Source organism: Saimiri boliviensis, chromosome 9, assembly GCF_048565385.1.
Source record: "Saimiri boliviensis isolate mSaiBol1 chromosome 9, mSaiBol1.pri, whole genome shotgun sequence".
Classification (NCBI taxonomy): Eukaryota; Metazoa; Chordata; class Mammalia; order Primates; family Cebidae; genus Saimiri; species Saimiri boliviensis.
This window is the reverse complement of record NC_133457.1, coordinates 85234710-85254043: the sequence shown is the minus strand read 5'-3', so window position 1 is coordinate 85254043 and position 19334 is coordinate 85234710. Positions and strand designations below refer to the sequence as shown.

At 38.2% G+C, this 19334-nt stretch overlaps 1 long non-coding RNA gene across 1 annotated transcript; it reads right to left on the bottom strand.

The window, feature by feature from the left end:
• Positions 1-9029: 9029 nt before the first annotated feature.
• On the bottom strand, positions 9030-14979 carry LOC141585533 (uncharacterized). Its single transcript, XR_012519080.1, has 3 exons — positions 14722-14979; positions 10737-10798; positions 9030-9429 (listed from the first exon to the last, which is right to left on the bottom strand). It is a non-coding gene; the product is annotated as an uncharacterized LOC141585533 (long non-coding RNA).
• Positions 14980-19334: the final 4355 nt, after the last annotated feature.

The window sequence follows — 19334 nt, the reverse complement described above, 5'->3', positions numbered from 1 at the left end:
CGGTGCTGAAAAAACTGGATGTTTATATGCAGGAGAATAAAACTGGACCTTACACCATATGCAAATTTAAGATGGATTAAATACTTAAATATAAGACCTGAGACTGTAAAAATACTAAAAGTAAACAAAGGGAACAAACACTCTAGGACATTGATCTATGCAAATGTTTTATTGCTAAGAACTCAAAGACACAGAACAAAAACAAAAAAAGACAAATGGGACTATGTTAAACTAAAAAGCAAAAAAAGAATAGTCAATAGAGTGAAGAGACAACATAGTGAAAGGGAGAAAAATATTTGCAAGCTATTCATCCGACAAGAGACTAATATCCAGAATATATAAATAATTCAAATAATTCAGCAGTTAATAAAAACAATTCAATTAAAAGTGGGCAAAGAACATGAATAGACATGTCTCAAAAGAAGACATACAAATGACCAAGTACATAAAAAAATTCTTATCATCAATTATCAGGGAGATGCAAGTCAAAATTACAAAAAGATATCATCTCACCCCAGTTAGAATGGTTTGTTTTCAGTAAAACAAAAATAACAGATGCTGACAAGGTTGTGGAGAAAAGGGAACTCTTAGACACTGTTGGTGGGAACATAAATTAGTACTGTCACTATGGAAAACAGTATGGAGGCTTCTCAAAAAACTAAAAATAGAACTACCATATTATCCAGCAATCCCATTTTATGGTATTGATGCAAAGGAAAATAAATATGTATAGCAAAATGATACCAGCTTTTGCATGTATACTGCAGCACTATCTGCAATAGCAAATATATGAAATTAGCCTTCATGTCCATCAATGGATGAATGGATAAAGAAAATGTGGTATATATACACAATGGAATACTATTTGGCCATTAAAAAAGAATGAAATCGTACCATTTGCAACAATATGAATGCAACTGGAGGTCATTATGTTAAGATAAATAAGCCAGGCACAGAAAGACAGATACGGTCTGTTCTCCTGCCTATGTGGGAACCAAAAAAGTTAATCTCATAGAGGTAGAGAGTGGAATGATGGATACCAGAGGCTGGAAGGGTGTGCAGGTAGGAGTGGAGGATGAAGAGAGGCTATCAATGGGTAGCAACGTAAGGTCAGATAGAAGGTGTAAGTTCTAATATTCAAAGCAGAGTAGCAACAATGTATTGTATATTTCAAAGTAGCCAGAATAAAGAACTTGAAATGTTCTCAATACATAGAAATGATAAATATCTGAGGTCTCTACCCCAAATACTCTATCTTGATCATTACACATCTTATGCGTGTAACAAAATATTACATGTACTCCATATATCGTTAAAAAAGAAGGCGGGTACCATGGCTCATGCCTTAATCTAAGCACTTTGGGAGACTGAAGTGGGCAGATCACTTGAGGCCAGGAGTTGAAGGCTACCCTGGCTAACATGGCAAAACCTGTCTCTACTAAAAATACAAAAGCTAGCTGGGCATGGTGGTGCATGCCTATAATCCCAGCTACTCAGGAAGTTGTGACACAAGAGAGAATTGCTTGAACCTGGGAGGCAGAGGTTACCACTGCACTCCAGCCTGGACAACAGAGCAACACTCTATCTCAAAAAATAAAATAAAACAAAAGAGTGACTGCTCTATGCCTCCCATCCTTCCTTCTCCCTTATGAATAGAAGTGATTGTTCTGACTTTCCTGTCCCTATTCCACCATTATGCATTGGATTTTCCAATGCAGAGATGGGCTATAAAATCATGGGCTTTGAGCCTGATGTCATGATTGGATGAGACCTTGCAGTATGTTCCATGGGGCTTTTGAGTGTAGTTTGTAGGCATAACGGAAAGAGGAGGAGATTTGTGACTAAGAGGACAGACGAAGACAGATTATATATATATATATATATATATATATATATATATATATATTTTTTTTTTTTTTTTTTTTTTTTTTTTTTTGAGACGGAGTTTCGCTCTTGTTACCCAGGCTGGAGTGCAATGGCACGATCTTGGCTCACCGCAACCTCCACTTCCTGGATTCAAGCAATTCTCCTGCCTCAGCCTCCTGAGTAGCTGGGATTACAGGCACATGCCACCATGCCCAGCTAATTTTTTGTATTTTTAGTAGAGACGGGGTTTCACCATGTTGACCAGGATGGTCTCAATCTCTCGACCTCGTGATCCACCCGCCTCAGCCTCCCAAAGTGCTGGGATTACAGGCTTGAGACAGATTATATTTTTATTCCTAATATTTAATCTCACTTTCATAAGAAGCTTATACACCTCGGCCTGTTGCTATGAGATATAATGTTTCTGTGAGAAAGACATGTCTGCATACCTGCCTCTGTAGAGGCTGGACCAAGTGACATGCTTTCGCCAACACAATACTGGCAGATGTAATGTTTGCCACCGAGAAGTGCAAACCTTAAAAGCTATCATGTGTTTCCTCCATCTGTCTTGCTCTTTCCCTCTGCCAGAGAATATGCACTTCTAAAGTGTGAGAAAACGTGGAACGGAGTTGGGCAAGCAGCAGCAGCCAGCTGCACCTGCCCACAAATAACAAATGCTTGTTGTTGGAAGGTACTGAGATCTGGAAATTGTTACTAAATGAAAGCAAACTAATGAAGAAATCTAACTCTTATAAAAGGGTTTCACGGAAGTCTGTTGTAGCTGATACTAGTATAGCTACACGGTTTGTTGTTGCTAATGTTTACCAGGTGCACATTTATCTATTATTTCCTGACCTCTCTACTCATGTATTACACACGTCTTTTGCAGGGATCATATAGCTTGAACAATGGTTATCAAACTTGAGCATGCATTAGAATCACCTGGAGTGCTTGTTAAAGAACAGGTCTTTGGGACCCAGCACGACAGATTCTGTTTCAGTGGGTTCGGGGTAGGTTTGGGGAATGTGCATTTCTAACAAGTTTCCAGGTGATACTGATGCTGCTTGGCCCAAAGATCACAACGTAAGGACCACTCAGCTAGTTGCTCCCTTTTTTTATTTTTCTCTGGCCTGACAATATTTTCCTGAAACATTTAAACCATTTTTATCCACTATAATCACTACTACATCTATATCCATGTCTATTATTATTTTCAAGTTTATTTGTATTGTTTGTGTGTGTGTGTCTTTGCAGGCCATTTCTGTTTGCTTCCTCTTTCTTACTCTGTGTAGATAATTATTTTTTGTCTTTTAATAACATAGAAGTCATATATATATTCTGCCTCTCTTCTTCTATTGGTTTCCCTAGAAATTGAAGAAACGAAGTTACTAGTTTGGTAACTAGTCAAAAGTTTGGTTTGTCAGTATCTTTGCACATCTTTCAGACTAAACACAATAAATTCAGTCACTTCTCTTTTTGTTATTCTTATCATGTATGCAAATTATGTCTTATAAAATTTCTATCTAGAATCTGAATCTTGAATTTCAACAGAAATACTTCCTCTAGAGTTTTCTTTTACGAGAATCTGTTAGTGATTGTTTCTATTTACACATTTGAACAGACCTTATTTTCACTGTTGAAAAAATCATTTTTAATGAAAAATTCTGGGTTAACTATTATTTTCTCCCAGAGCATTGAATACATTGTTTGACTATCTGCTGGTTTTCACTGATTTCACCGTAAAGTTTGCAGTTGGTTAAGTTGTCTTTTTCACTAAGTTCCCTTGAAAATCTGTTTGCCATGGATTAGAATATATTTTTAAATTCTATTCTGTTTTAAATTTGTTGGGCATCCTAAACCTGAACGTTTTTGTCTTACTTTAGTTATAGAGAACTCTACAATAACATTTTTCAAATATTTTCTCTTCTTCATTGTCTTTCTAAGCTTTATTCTAAATACAATTTTCAGATCTATATCTCAGCTAAAAATAATATTCTCTTCAGCTGGATTTAATCTTCTCTCAAACCCATCTATTAACTTTTAAAACTTTATAATTATATATGTATTTTTATGTCTAGAAGTTCTATTTGGTTTTACCAAACCTTATTATTTTCATGATAATATATCTTTCTTCTTGCTCATATTTTCAATCTCATATATAAATTATTAAAATATATTAAACATCCATTTTATATCTCAGCTGGATAATTATAATACCTGAAGGATTTGCTGATCTAATTCTCTTTCCCCCGTTTGCCTTCTTTTGTGTTTAAAAGTTATGACTTGTGATTTCATACCCATAATAGACCGAATGCTTGTGTTCTTTTTAAAATTCGTATGTTAAAACTGAATCACCAATGCGATTGTATTTGGAGGTGAGGCCTTTGAGAGGTGAGTAGGTCATGAGGGTGGAACCCTCATGTAAGGGATTAGTATCCTTATTAGAAGACTCCAAACAGCTTCCTTGCCTCTCTTTCCACCATGTGAGGATACCAGGAGTAGATGGCTATCTGCAACCTGAAAGAGCAGACTCACCCCGATTTAACCATGCTGGCATTCTGATCTCAGACTTCCAGCCGTAAGGACTGTGAGAAATAACTGTTATTTAAACCATCCCATTCTATAGTAATTTGTTATAGCAAGCAGAATTGACTAAAACAATACCCTCAGGATGTTTTCCATGGAACTTCCCTGACATGTGAGTTGAAGGTGGGTCTCTGCACTCACTCAAAGTGTGAGCTCCATGGGCCAGCAGCACAGGGTTCACCTGTGAGATTGTAAGACCCGCAGAATCTCAGGCCCGCCCCAGACCTCCTGAATATGAATTTCCATTTTAGTCATAACCTCATGCACAGGAGAATTTAGAAAAGAATAGCTAAGGGAGAATTTGGATTTCTGGGTCTTTTGTGTTTTAGGGCTTTCTTGCAAGGTACCTGGAGAAATCATTGCATCTTACATGAAATTCTAAGCTGGAGGCGTTTTGGGATCACATAAGTTATATCAATTCAGGATGCAAACTCATGTGCATGCTGGTTATAAATTCTCAAACAAGATGTTTTTCGCATTTCACCCAGAACCAAGGTTCAAGAGGGGCAAATTTCCTAGCAATTGTCTCAGGGAGCAGGGGGACAGCATAGATTTACTAACAGATACCCTTATAGCTAGGGGGCAGTACCTTATAGCACCTATTTTGGGAGCAAAGGTAAACCTAATACACTGCTCCATGATATGGTGACAGCAGAAGGCTAGATCTCCTACTTCTTGCAACCCCAGAAGGCCATAAAAGCGGAGGCTCCACATCACACAGTCTCAGCAAATGCCTTCTGGACAAAGTTCCTCCTCCTATATCCTGCCTGATTCCTACTTGCACTAAGTTTTTAGCTTTTGAATATTCTTTCTTCTTCTTAGTTCAGTAATAAATTTGAACATGTTCTGCTTTTCAATACTTATGAGTATTTTTGTTCTAGCAGAAAGTTCATTTAGAGTAGCCTTGTATACTCCACGAAATAGAAACTCAAGCCTTAAGACTTTTACTTTCATCATGAAGGATAATGCACACCTAGGGCACAGATGGTGAAATGCTTAATTTGATGACCAAAAGAAGAAGAAAACCAAACCAGAAAGCCTTTTGACTCTTTCCTATTGTTTAATGCAAGTTCCTATTATATCTTTATCTGGGGCCAAGCACAGTGCTTCACATATATTACCTTAGTTAAATCTCCCATCACCCCCATACTCAATCTAATTATTGCCATCCTCCCTTCACTCAGGAGGAAATGGAAGCCCAAGAGGGACAGGATTTTCTCAAGGTCACTCATCCACAAAGGACTAAGGTTTGGACACATGGTCACCTGAATCCAGTGCTTGCTGTCCAGTGTTATGCTGCTATTCTGAAACCACTCTACCCTCCCTCCTGATGGCAGCAGCAGGCTTTCCAGAGCAGCTGCTGCTATCATGCCAGCTGCTGCAGGGAGGACATGGGGAGGGGCAGAGCTAGGTCTCTAGGGTGGTGCCATGCTCCACAGAGCTGATGGGAGTCCCCCTGGAGACTGCCACACTGACAGCCACTGTGATGGGGCATGGAGGGGTGGGCAGAGAGGGGCCAGTAAGGACCTGGAACCCCCACCCCAGGATGAGAAAAGGCATGGCCAGGGCTGCCGGCACACTCCATAGAGTTAGCAGGAGCCCCACCCTCCCAAACACAGGTTTCCTCTCTGCACTCTGCACCTTAGGGCCCTGGCAAGGTCCTCACAGCCCCGCAGGCTGGGGGCATCTCCTACTGCCTGGCCTCTCCCTACTCACGGAGCCCACTCCCATCTTAGAGTGGATTTGGGGCCAAGCCCAGTCAGGTGTACACACACTTGAGGCAGCTCTGTCACACCAGCCCCCTGCCGCCTGGACTCCCTCCAGATTTGGGGGACCAACAAAGATGGGGGAGAAGCCAAGGTAGAGCTGAGGGTGACTCCTCACTGGCCTGCAGGTGCCCCTTGGCGTGAGCAGCCTGGATGCCATTGACAGTGGCAGGAAGCAGACAGGCTCCTGGGTGGAAGGTTAGGGGTCCCCAGTGAGGCCCTATCTGCAGGCCAGCAAGGGTCTGAAGGTTGGGGGCCCAGCTGTCAGTCCCAGGGACTGGAGTGGGAACTTACGGTGCCTTTTTCAGGCCCACCCATGGCTGCCCATAGACCAACAGGCATGCACTTCCTCCCCTCTGAGACCCATTAAAGTCCTGGACTCAGCCAGATCTGAACAGACATGGGACGACCAGCTGTAGGGAGGAACTACCCAATCTGCTGAGAGCAGGAACAGACAACAGGAGGACCAGCTGCAGAGAGGAACTACCATCTCTGCCGAGAGATGAACACTCATTGGGAAGACCTAGAGAGGAGCTAACCTCTCTGCCAGGAGTTGAACACTCATCAGAACACCCTGGCTATGGAGAGGAGCTGCCTGCTGAGGGTTTCCTCTGAGCTGTTCTATTGCTCAATAAAGCTCCACTTCGTCTTGCTCACCCTTCAGTTTTCTGCATATCTCATTCTTCCTGGTCACAGGACAAGAACTTGGGACCCACCGAATGGCGAAACTAAAAAATCTGTAACATAAACAGGGTTGAAACATGCCCCTTGCTCACCATGTGGGAGGTGAAAAGAAGGAGAGAAGAGCTGTGTGGTCCTTCGGAGAGCCCAGACCTGGGTGCTCCCCAACCCAGCACTGTGATTCCCTCTTTGGGGCCCTGCAGTACTTGGCATCTCCAAGCTCTGGGCACCACTGCATTCTGTGGTGCCAGCCAGGGAAGCTGCTTGTAGTATGCCTGGTCTAGCCACAGCCTTGCAGAGAGCCAGCACCCATGCTAGCACCTGGGGCTGCCCAACCCGCAGCAGCAGCCAGCATAACTGACTGTGCAGTGGCCAGATCCCATACTTGCTCATATCCCTCTCACTGCCCCATGCCTGACTTGCAGTTTTCCTTGGAAATGTGGGATACAGGCAAGTAGTGAGAGTTGAGCACAGCCTGCCAGGCCTGGTGGGTGGAATGAGCCCAGCAGGCCTGGGCAAAACTCAGGCAAAGGGGCCACTAGCCACAGGCTTCCAGCCAGAAAAGTAACACCCCAAAGATCCTATATTCCACAGAGTCCTCAAATTGGTATCCTATCTCTGATAATCTCTAAGACATCATGCTTGTGACTCTCAGCCTAACATAGCCACATAGCCCTTTCATCTTTCACAACCTCAACAGCTTACAGTGACTCCCTTAATATTATACTTTAGGATGTTCCAAAACCTACCACACCAACTGTGAAAGCCCATCTTCAAGTCTAACCTTTCCTTGAAGCCCCATCCAACTTTTCCAGTTCACAAGGATTTCTCCTTTTTCCTACTGCACGTATAAACCCAAACTTTAGTAAGCATTTATCCTTCAAAAGTTATACATGTTAGCTTGATTTATGAGTGAACTGAAGTCTACCCTAAGGCAATAACAGTAGGTTGTTGTTATTTTTTTTAATTGTTTTTCCTTCTTTTTCCAGGAACTAAGCAGTACATGTGACACTTAGTAGGTGTTAAGTAAATGCTTACTGATTGACTGCAGAGCCAATCAGATTTTTATTTTGTTACTCTTTTTATTGTTTCACAAATAGTGATAAGAAGCAAAGAAAGTAGAATAACGGAATCCTATGATTGTAACTAAAGTAAGTAAGGAGAAAAACAATGCCCAGATTATGAGTTATTTTTGTCCCTAGATGTTTATTACAAGAACAGCCTTGGTAGATGCAGTATAGGCAACAGGTAATTCTTAGAGATGAATAATTCCAGGTGGATCAAACCTTAATGTCCTTTTGAGGATGATTCACTTCAATTTACTGCATCATTACTTTTAGGAGGCAGCAAATGATACCAAATCCTATACACTCTTGCACATTTACTCCAACTTCCCTCCCAAGTTGAAGCCATTTAAAAATAATTTGAGATAAAGTTCAGTCAGTTAGCTAGTTACAGCATTCTCTTAGGGTAGCATTAGCATTAATTAATGCTCGCGGATTGCTTTGAAAATCACAAATGCTATGGAAGTGCTGACTATTAATTTAGTAAAAGCACAGGCCATGAAAGTTGAAATTTAGAGGCAGTTGCACACTGATGAAATGTTTTAATATTTAAATGAACCAGCCTGAAGAAAGTCTCTGACAGACCATGCTTATAAATCAGGAGAGAAAGAGGTCTAAAATGGAGAGATTTAAAATGAGACCTAGAAGACAGTACTGAAGTAGAAGTGAATGGGAATGACTGTCAACTGTAAGGAGGGAGTAGCAAACCTTAGGGATCATCAAAATAACAATTTGGGGTTTATACATTCATCAATTGGGAGGGCTCCCTTGTGCTGGTAATTGGCAGTGATTCAGGAGATAAGAAATGGGGAGGAATAGGAAGAAAAGGGAGAGAAAAAAGAAAAAAAAATAAGTGGAAGAAGAAGAGAAGGAAAATGGAGAAAAAGCTGAGGAGGGAAAAGGAGAAAGCTTCTTAAATGAGATTAAAAATAATTAGATGCTGATGAAACGGACATGTCTCCAGTGCAAGTCAGCCCAAGGAGCAGTTATATCCCAGTAAGGACTACAAATTGAAACTACTCTCTGACTCCAATTTCACCAACAGTCCTCTCCAAATTTCCCCTCCATTCCTGATTTACCTGTGGATCTGAGTGAGCAGATCTTGTGTCCTCTCCTTTTGCAATCATCACATGGCTTCTTAAAATTAGGGCTGGCATCCTCTGCCCCTCTGCATCTTTACCCTCTGCTTCCACCAAGACACTTGGGAAGGACTGGTTCTGCTGCCTTCCACACATCTCTGTGTGATCTTTAATTAATTCTTTAGGATTTTCCTTGGTGCTCAACTTCTCCAGTGAGGTTAGCAACATTAGGTCTTTGTCCCCATATCTGTGCTGCTCTGTTGGCTGAGATCTATATGCTCTTCCCAATGAAGATTTCTAGGAAAGTGGATTTCCATGGCTTTGAAGATAGTTGAACTATTTAACTTGTTTACTGGAGGAAAATTTCTCCATGATTTTGTTGTGGTCCTATGAAAAGGTAAGAACATGAATTAAATTAACTTATATAACAACATGTGACGTTATAGAAAAAGGTTCTTCTAGAACAGATAAGGGATTATCTCCCCTACCTCTATCCTTCCATTTGTCTTTTGTCTTTCCTTATGTTAATTTTTTATTTTAAGCATATCTGTATTTGTATTGCAGGATATTTAGAAAATAGAAAATGCATACAAATTTAAATATAGATGTGTGTGTGTGCGTGTATGTGTGTGTGTATATATATATATATATATATATATATATATATATATATAAACTTTAGCTCCTCTACCCAGGTATATCCATGCCTTGCATTTAGTCATACTGTCTGTCTTATGGTTATGTATGTTTATATTATATATAATAATAATGTATAAATATTTTTCTATTTTCTATTTAAATAATATGCATTATATATAAAATTGTTTATATTAACAAACTTATTGATATAAATTATATTTTTATTTATAAACATATGAATATAAATTATTAAAACATAATTATTTTCTATATTACGCATTTATATTCTGTTAAAATATAAAAATATCAGATATAAATACTTGTAATTTTCATAATTTATATTTATATAAATAAAATATTTGTATCTATAAAACATAAGTATAAAATACAAGTATTTATATTTTAATATTAATATTATATTTTCCATTCATGTCATCATAATGAATGCTTTATATTCTGTCATGTGGGTATACCACAACTTTTGCTTAAACTTGCAATTATGCAATTATATTTTTAGTGTTCTCACAGTATTTATCCTTATAAGTGATTTTGTAAAAAAAAATCTTCAGGTGAAAAATTTTGTACAGATTTATATTAAGTGGGGCAAAGCTCATTTTCAAAAATGTCATTCAAATTTTATGTTTTCTAGTTGTCTTTTTTTTTTTCTTTTTACTGTGGTTCTTTCTGTAAGTTGTCAAATATACAACTGCACAAAAAGTTATCCCAATCCGGTAATCAGGTCATCTTTGTGAGTTTAGGGAAAGAAAAACTTTTCATCTATCCTCTTAGCTTCCATGGCTGGAACCTGTAAATTAAACTCAAAAAAGAGGAGAAAAAATTTACATGCAAAGGAGCTTCATATAGAAAAAGTAAGAACCCAAAGGAGTGGTTAGACTTCAGGACTTATACGGTGTTTTAACAAATGGCAATACATTGTGGAAAGTGACTAGACAAAGAAAAGAGATTGTGGGCTTCCGGAGGCAGTAAATTATGGAAAGGTAAATATATGAGGTAAACTAGTGATAAACAAGGGTTATTTAGTAATGTTTGCTTACGTGGACTCATTTCAATGCCATCTCAGGAGGGAGTCATCTCTGAAGTCATTCTTTTCCTGGTTCTGGAGAGGGGGACACCAATAAAAATGGAAATGTATGTCTTGCATATAGTCAGATGGAGGAATGCAGGCAGCTCTTTCTAAATCTGCTCTTTCTCAACTGTCATTGGCTCAAAATAATCCTTATGCCAATGTAGCATATTTTGAAGTGGCATGTTCTGATCCCCGCCATGAGTATGATAATCACATTTCAACAGAATTTGGATTCTGATCAGAGATTTTAAAGCTTATTTAAAGAGCAAAACAAAATGAATTAAACTCTTTCTAAGACATTTGTTAAATGCCCAAAGTATGTCAGATGCTGAGCACACCAAGATGGTGCTAGAGAAATCAAGATGAATGAAACATAGTCCCTGTCTGTGAAAGTCTTCTGATCTTTTATTTGGCCTGTGTGGCATGTTGATTGCAAAAAGGGACAAAATTCTTCCCCTCATTGTAGTCACAGCATTTACGGCACTGAAGCACTTTATATCTGTTTCTCCACTCTTGAGTCTTGGATGGCATGTGACTTGCTTTTGTCAATGAAATGGAACAGAAATGGCAGTATGCTGGTTCCAGCTTGAGCCTCAGAGACTGGGTGTGCTTGGCAACACCTGGGAACCTTGCTATTGACATATAAACAAACTTGAGCTAGCCTGCTGGAAGAGCAGAGATCACACAGAGCAGAGATGAAGTGGCCTACATAGGCAAACTTGAACATCTGTCCCCTCGCCAAGCTGACAGTGGACCATAAACACACGCCATCTAAGGCCAGAAGAACTGTCCAAATAAGTCCAGAGTTGTGCACTAAATAAAGGTCATTTGGGAAGGTTGGTAACACGAAAGATACTAATTAATACAGCCTGTAAACCAGTTGCAGCAACGTGCTTGATGTCATAAGAAAGGAAAAGACAAGAAGTTGTAAGCTGTTGGCTTGTCCTGCTTCAGCTGCTTTTGATCTCGTTGACAACAGTTTAAGATAATGAGGGTTGAGATATCTTGAAGACAGAACTTTCTACAAAGGAGTGAAAACATTCTGCCAAAGGAGAGTCTGGTGTATTTTTTAAAACAATTTTAACTCCTCACATGTGCTTTTCCTGGGCTATGGTGCAGGGTTACTCAAGCAATAGAGGAAACTGTTGTTGAACTGAGCTACGAAATCTCGTTTTGGGATCTGGTCATGGGTGATTATGGATGGTGCCGAGGAAGTAACTGCATAGGCATTCTGGCTCTGAGAGGCAATCCTACTGAGCCATCAGGAATTCCTGATGTGCCCAACTTAACAAGCTTATCCAAAGAGCTCTTTTCTGCTCCAAGCAGTGGCATTGAATTTGCAGCTTTGATTCAGTTAAGCCAGGATCCTCATGCTCTCTGGGATTCATCTCTTTGGTAAGCCTATAAAGAATTCTTTCTTTCCCAAACCTCTCTGTGTTCCCACAAAACTTAGCAACCAACTGGACCATTCTTCTAGACTCCTGTTTTCTACTATATCAATGCAATTCATATTTTAATGCACATAGGAATCACCCACAGATCTTGCTAAAATGCAGATTCAGATTCAGTAGGTCTGGGGTAGGGACCAATAATTTGCATTTCTAATAAGTTCCCAGATGCTGCTGCTACTGCTGCACCCAGGATAACACATTGACTGTTATGTGGTAGCACACAACAGATGAAAGTACTGCTACTAAACAAAAGCTAGTTAATAGGTAACCCAGAGTGCCTGATCTCAGTTAAAACTTCCTGCTCTCATTCATTCATAGGCAAGTGAACAAGCATTCAGGGAGAAAACAATTAGACGAATTTTGACAGTTCTGTACTATGCATAAAGTGTATTCCCAAGTACAGTATCTTTTTAAGTATTCACTTGCCAGAAGCCACTTGTAACAGGGTGTGGTGGCAGGTCATGACATAAATGCCAGAACATCCCCTCCCATTTTCTTGTTCCCTGTTTTATCCCTGACTGTCCTATTTTTGATCATCCCTATTCCATTATTTCTATCTTGTATAGCTCATCTAAATTAAAACATTCTTGGCTAATTTTCCCGACTCCTATTTAATTTTGTAGGCTCTAGGAACTCTCACACCTATAGTACCATGTTTTATAGTTGCCTTATTAGAATATGGCTGATTTTTATTTCTGACACCTGCTTTATCTCAAAGACGTCTTCATTTTAAAGTGCAGGCCTTAACTCTTTAACTGGCCACGGCTCCAGTAGTGTGGGTACTTAATGCTCTAAGTGGATTGCTGGACCAGCAGCATTAGCATCACCTAGGAGCATATCAGAAATGTAGACTCTCCCACCCCACCCCAATCTACTGCATCAGAGTCGGCATTTTAGCAAGATTTTCAGATAATTTTTATTAAAGTCTAAGACGCTATAGTGTAGAAATTTCAAAACACCTAACTATACCTGCAATGTGCATTTCAGGGCAACTCTCACAGTATAAAAGAAGAAAGACTGGTTTCAAATCTCCTCCTTCTAGTCACTAGGTGTGCAATCCTTATGCCCAAGGATAGGTAATAGAGATCACAGCTACTCATAGAGTTGTAAGTGACAATAAAGTAAGCTAAGAGATACAAAAACATCTTGCCCAGTTCCTGGCACGTTAGTGAGATGGGATAACTCGTTTTGTTTAATGAAACATAAAGATGAAAAAGTTTGAAGGACACTCTTGAGATTTATACACTTAAGAATAAAATGTAATAGAGTTGATCACTGATAAGCCATATTTTATAAGTACAGAGTAATAAAGGTATAATTCTTAAGAATGTGCTTATTAGCTTGGCGTGAAATGACTTTTTCCCCTCAATCGTAAAGCATATATTTTAGGTATTAATGCTATAAACACTTGAATAGTGCTAGAGATGTGAAATCAGAAACACATTTACTTTGCCATTGTTCAAAAAGTCACGTGGCTGCTTCGTGCTCACAAATCTAGCATGACATGCTTTTCCAATACAGAATGTAGATGTTTAAAGAGCCAAATTACTGTTAACTATGGTGATATTTTGATGGAAATTACTTCTAAGCATCCAAAATCAATGGAGAGTTTAAATAAACTCACTTGGAGTGTAATGTTTCCTTGGAATCCTATTTATGTGGCCATAGATATGTAGGTCTCCGTTCCAAATGAGGTTGTACTTGAGCAATACCAATCACTTATAGAACTAAGTTTTGAATATCTTAAAATCAACAGTAAATGAAAAACTCAGCATGATCACTCATTTTAATGCATAAAAAACCAATACAAAGATTTATATAAAGCTTTCTATAACCTTAAACCAAGGCAAAAAAGTTAAGGGCCTGAGATGCAAATATATTTTTATATCTTGAAGTCAGCAATAAAGGGAAAAAAATCCCTTCAAATTATTATTCACTTCAACATATCTCTTTCAAATGTCAGTCTGAATATAGAGAAAAGATATGTTGCTTTTAAATGCCACACTTACAGTCCATTAAACTACTTCATTGATTATCCCTATATTTCCTTTTTATGCTAACCTGTTAGCATAAAAGAGATAAATCTGTCTTTTTTCCCCCTTCTTTTTCATAAACAGGTCTGTTTTAATTTCAAATTACACTAAAGAAAATATGACTCTCTGGGAAATTTTAGGATGTCTATCAAAAGTATCCAAGTTGCTCTTTGTAGAGGCAGATATTTGAAACACCTGCCATATCAGCTGTTAGGCTAAATCACCTAAAATTGCCAATATTTGAACAATTTTTGACCCACAAGTATGGCAATTTTATGTGTTTCAATCTAATAGTTTCCTGTTTGTACACTCTAAAAAGATATTCCATGTTGATATTTTCTATTTACTGTGATTTCAGGTAGAAAAACAGATTTTTAAATGGCCAAAAATTTAAGTTATTTTCTGATCCAATTTTTTGCATTCCTTGGGTCACATAAATTAGAAGTCCTTAATTTGCATATAAAATTACCTGGTAAGTAGAATATTCTTACACTGTTCTGATTAATTCTTAGTAGTTACTTCAGCAGACCTAGGGTAGAACATTCCTTTATAATTAGTAGGGAGACCAAAATAAGGAAATATGATGTTATTTAAAAATGTTTCATTTGAAAAAAATTAAACAATAGAATGACTTTAAAAATCAACTTCTCTTCAGGTAAATGCTTTGAGAAAAGACTCTTACATGTGAAATAATTATATTGGAAAAGATTGAATACCTTCTCATCCCCTTAACTCTATAACTCCAGTTTAAATGGTTGAATGATGAACAAAGTTATCAGAATTTTGCTCAATAAATAGTTGGAATGTGTCATAGAATAAAACAGAATCAGTCCATGATTCAATCCTTTTGTGTTTGTTGTCCAGCACTGTGACAAGTGTTGCTTTTAATGATTACACAGAGAAATGGGAAAATCCTGAACTGTCCTCAAAGCCATTAAGGAGATTTAGTCATGTTCAGCAGAGCATTCGACATTCATGTATTTCATTGCTTCTCAATTTCCTGAAAACTTGCAAATTGCTGATGCTTACAAGATGCTGGTACACAGAATCAACTTAGATGTGGGCTAACCAAAATCTATATATACTACTGTTCCGAATAATGAACAAAACATTCTTCTGAAAAGAGGCCTGTAATACCCCATCTCTTTCAGGTGATAAATTAATTCCTTGGCCTTCAGAGTATGTGTCTATGATTCAAAGTCTTACAAGTTAGAAAGCACCATTAGAAGGTGCAGAGACTCACCTGCCAGACTTGGGAGTAGCCTATTAAGCTCCTCACTCTAATTAATAAAACAGCATCTTTCAGCCTGCTCTGCAGTGGGACAGAAAGTTTTCTTACACTTAATGAAATATTAGTTTTCTTATATTTCTGCTTCTGAAGAAAAAGCCTTCCTACTGAGTTTTCAGAGACAGAGGCTCAATTTTCAGGTGAACACAACAGACAAGCAAGGCCCAATCATTTAGAGGAAACTGATCCCAAGCCCACTACTTTATGTAAACATACCACTATTAGTTCTAAGTGGAACATTTTTTTTAAGTTTCAAGGAAAGTTAAGAAGAAATAGTAACTGATGTTATCAAGGGTTCATCTGTCAAAAAAGCCAATGCATTTAAACTGAATACAAACGCAAGCAATGCACCTGTTAGCACATATTATTATTTCTTTATGGAGCAGTAAATCCTCTCTCTGAAGCAATAAAGTATTCTTTGAAGAATATCTAAACTTGTCAGAAGGGTAGGCAGATCTGGCCTGAACAAAAGTCTTCACAAATTTATGAACATTTCAGCCCTTTATGGGGAAGAGAGAAGATATATTATAAAGCAACAACCAATTGGAGAAAGAGCAAACAGATGTGAATTTTGCTCAAAACATCCAGGAAATAAATACTTTGACACATTATCTGGTCCAGTTGTATTCAACATAAGTTCCACAGACCTGCACTGCTGCAAGAACTGTTTCTTACAAGTCTTCATAGAGATTAGTACAGAAAATTACAAACTCATAACAATTCAACTCTATTTTATGTCTGTTGAATCTCACAATAATATATTTGGTCTTGAATTTTATCTTATTTAGGTTTTAGTACCTCATTTATATTGTATTTTATAACAATATTGGTCCACAATGGATTGGAAATTTTTTTAAAAAAAATAAACGAACAGTAAGTAGACGAAATGGTCCTTGTTTTGATTCGTTTTTTTTTTTTTTTTTTTTTTTTAATGGAAATTCCAGACAATTTCTGGCTTCCAAGTATAAGTTCTTATTTTAGGTCAGGCACTGCTAGGCACTTGTGTCTTATTTTTAAAAGTACCAATAAAATTTGTATGACTTCCCTTGGCATTCATTTTAGTATTTGGTGCCCTCACTATTAAGAAAGCCAGACTTATGAGAAAAGCAGATTTATGATGCACTATGATACACCATCGTGCCACTGATAGACATGAGAACAGCCCACCACATTCTTCCTAGTCATTTCTCCATTACTGAGAAGTCCCTTAATAAAAGGTTGCCTGTGTTTTCTATGCTCATCTTCCCATCCACCTAGCTTCTCCCTTTTTGCAGAGGAAAGGGTAAGAAGAACAGAGAAAATGGAATTGACTCATCTTTGCCTGACTTAAATTTTTTTTTTGAGACAGAATCTCGTTCTGTCACCAGGCACCAGGCTGGAGTGCAGTGGTACGATCTCGGCTCACTGCAACCTCCGCCTCCCAGGTTCAAGCAATTCTTTTATTTATTTATTTATTTATTTATTTATTTATTTATTTATTTGAGACAGAGTTTCGCTCTTGTTACCCAGGCTGGAGTGCAATGGCACGATCTCGGCTCACCGCAACCTCCGCCTCCTGGGTTCAGGCAATTCTGCCTCAGCCTCCTGAGTAGCTGGGATTACAGGCATGTGCCACCATGCCCAGCTAATTTTTTGTATTTTTAGTAGAGACGGGGTTTCACCATGTTGACCAGGATGGTCTCGATCTCTTGACTTCGTGATCCACTCGCCTCGGCCTCCCAAAGTGCTGGGATTACAGGCTTGAGCCACCAGGCCCAGCCTAGGTTCAAGCAATTCTACTGCCTCAACTTCCCGGGTAGCTGGGACTACAAGCACACGCCACCCATGCCCTGCTAATTTTTTTTTTTTTGTATTTTTAGTAAAGACAGGGTTTCACCATGTTGGCCACGATGGTCTCGATCTCTTGACCTCGTGATCCACCCACTTTGGCCTCCCAAAGTGCTGGGATTACAGGCTTGAGCCACCATGCCCGGCCGCCTGACTTAATAACATAGTTTAGAAAATGAGCAGCCCGCCACTGAATTGATTATATGTTGTTTTCTTCTAACTACCATGAGGCTGGAATCAGAATTGCTTTATCCATATTTACGATAATATCAAAAAGAATAAAATAATTAGGAACAAATTTGACCATGAAGGTAAAAATATCTGTACACTGAAAACTATAAAACATTGATGAAAGACACTGAAGAAGACATGAGTAAGTGGAAAGATATTCTGTGTTGATGGATTGAAGGAATTAATACTGTTAAAATGTCCATACTCTTCAAAGTGATAAATAAATTCAAGGCAAACTCTATCAATATTCCAATGGCTCTTTTCACAGAAATAGAAATAAAATTCTAAAATGCCTAGGGAACCACAAAGGACTCTAAATAGCTAAAGCAATCTTAAGAAAAACAAAATTTGAGGAATCACAGTATCTGATTTCAAATTACATTGCAAACCTGTAATAATCAAAACATCTTGAAACATCTTGGTACTGGCATAAAAACAGACACATGAACTAATGGAACAGAACAGAGATCCCAGTAATAAACTCAAGGAAATACAAAATAACTAGTTCTCAGTAACACCACCAAGACGACACGGGGAAAAAGGATAGTCTCTTCAATAAATGGAGCTGGAAACTGGATATTCACATGTAGAATAATGATACTGGACTCTTATGCCACACACAAAAATCAACTCCAAATTAATTAAAGACTTATATATAAGACCTGAAATCATAGAACTCCCAGAAAAGAAAAAGCAGGCAAAAAGCTGCATAAAACTGGTTTCAGCAATGATTTTATGGATAGGACAACTCAATAGCATAAAATGAATAATGCAATTGAAAAATGAGCAAAGGATGTGAATAGACATTTCTCCAATGAAGACATAGAAATGACCAACAGGTATATGAAAAGGTGTACAACATCACCAAAAAAGAGGGAAATTAAAATCAAAACAACAATGAGATATCACCTCACACTTGTTAGTTGGCTATTATCAAAAATGCAAAAGATAATGACTGTTGACATGGATGTAGAGAAAATAGAACCCCTGAGCACTTTTGGTGGGAATGGCAACGGGCACAATCACAGTGGAAAACGGTATAGAAATTCCTCAAGAATTAAACATGGAACTACCATACGATCCAGCAATTCCTATTCCTCCATATGCTCAAAGCAAATGAAATCAGCACTTTGTAAAGATATTTGCACTCCCATGTTTAACGAAGCATTATTCACAATAGCCAAGATATAAAAACAACCTAAGTGTCTGGTGACAGATGATTGGATAAAAGAAATTGTAATACATGCACACACAAAACAGAGTATTATTCAGCCTTAGAAAGGAAGGAGATCCTGCCATTTACAACACGAGGAATCTTGGGATATTATGCTAAGTGAAATAAGCCAGACACAGAAAAGAAAACATACTTCATGATCTTTCTTGTATGCAGCATTTTTAAAAAGCTTGAGTATGTAAAAATAGAGTAGAAGGGTGGTTACCAGAGGTAGGGGGAGATGGAGAGATGTAGACAAAAAGGTACAAAGTTGCAGTTTTTCCGACGAATAAATCTAGAGTAGATCTAATGTTCAGCAGGTGGATGGACTCTAGTTCATAGCATTGTATTGTATGCTGGAAATTTGATAAAAGAGTAGATTTTTGTGCTCTTGCCACACACACACACAAACACACACACACACACACACACACATACACAGAAGGTATTTATGTGAAATGAAGGATATGTTAATTGGCTTGACTGTAGTAATCATTTCAATGCAAATATTTATATAAAATAT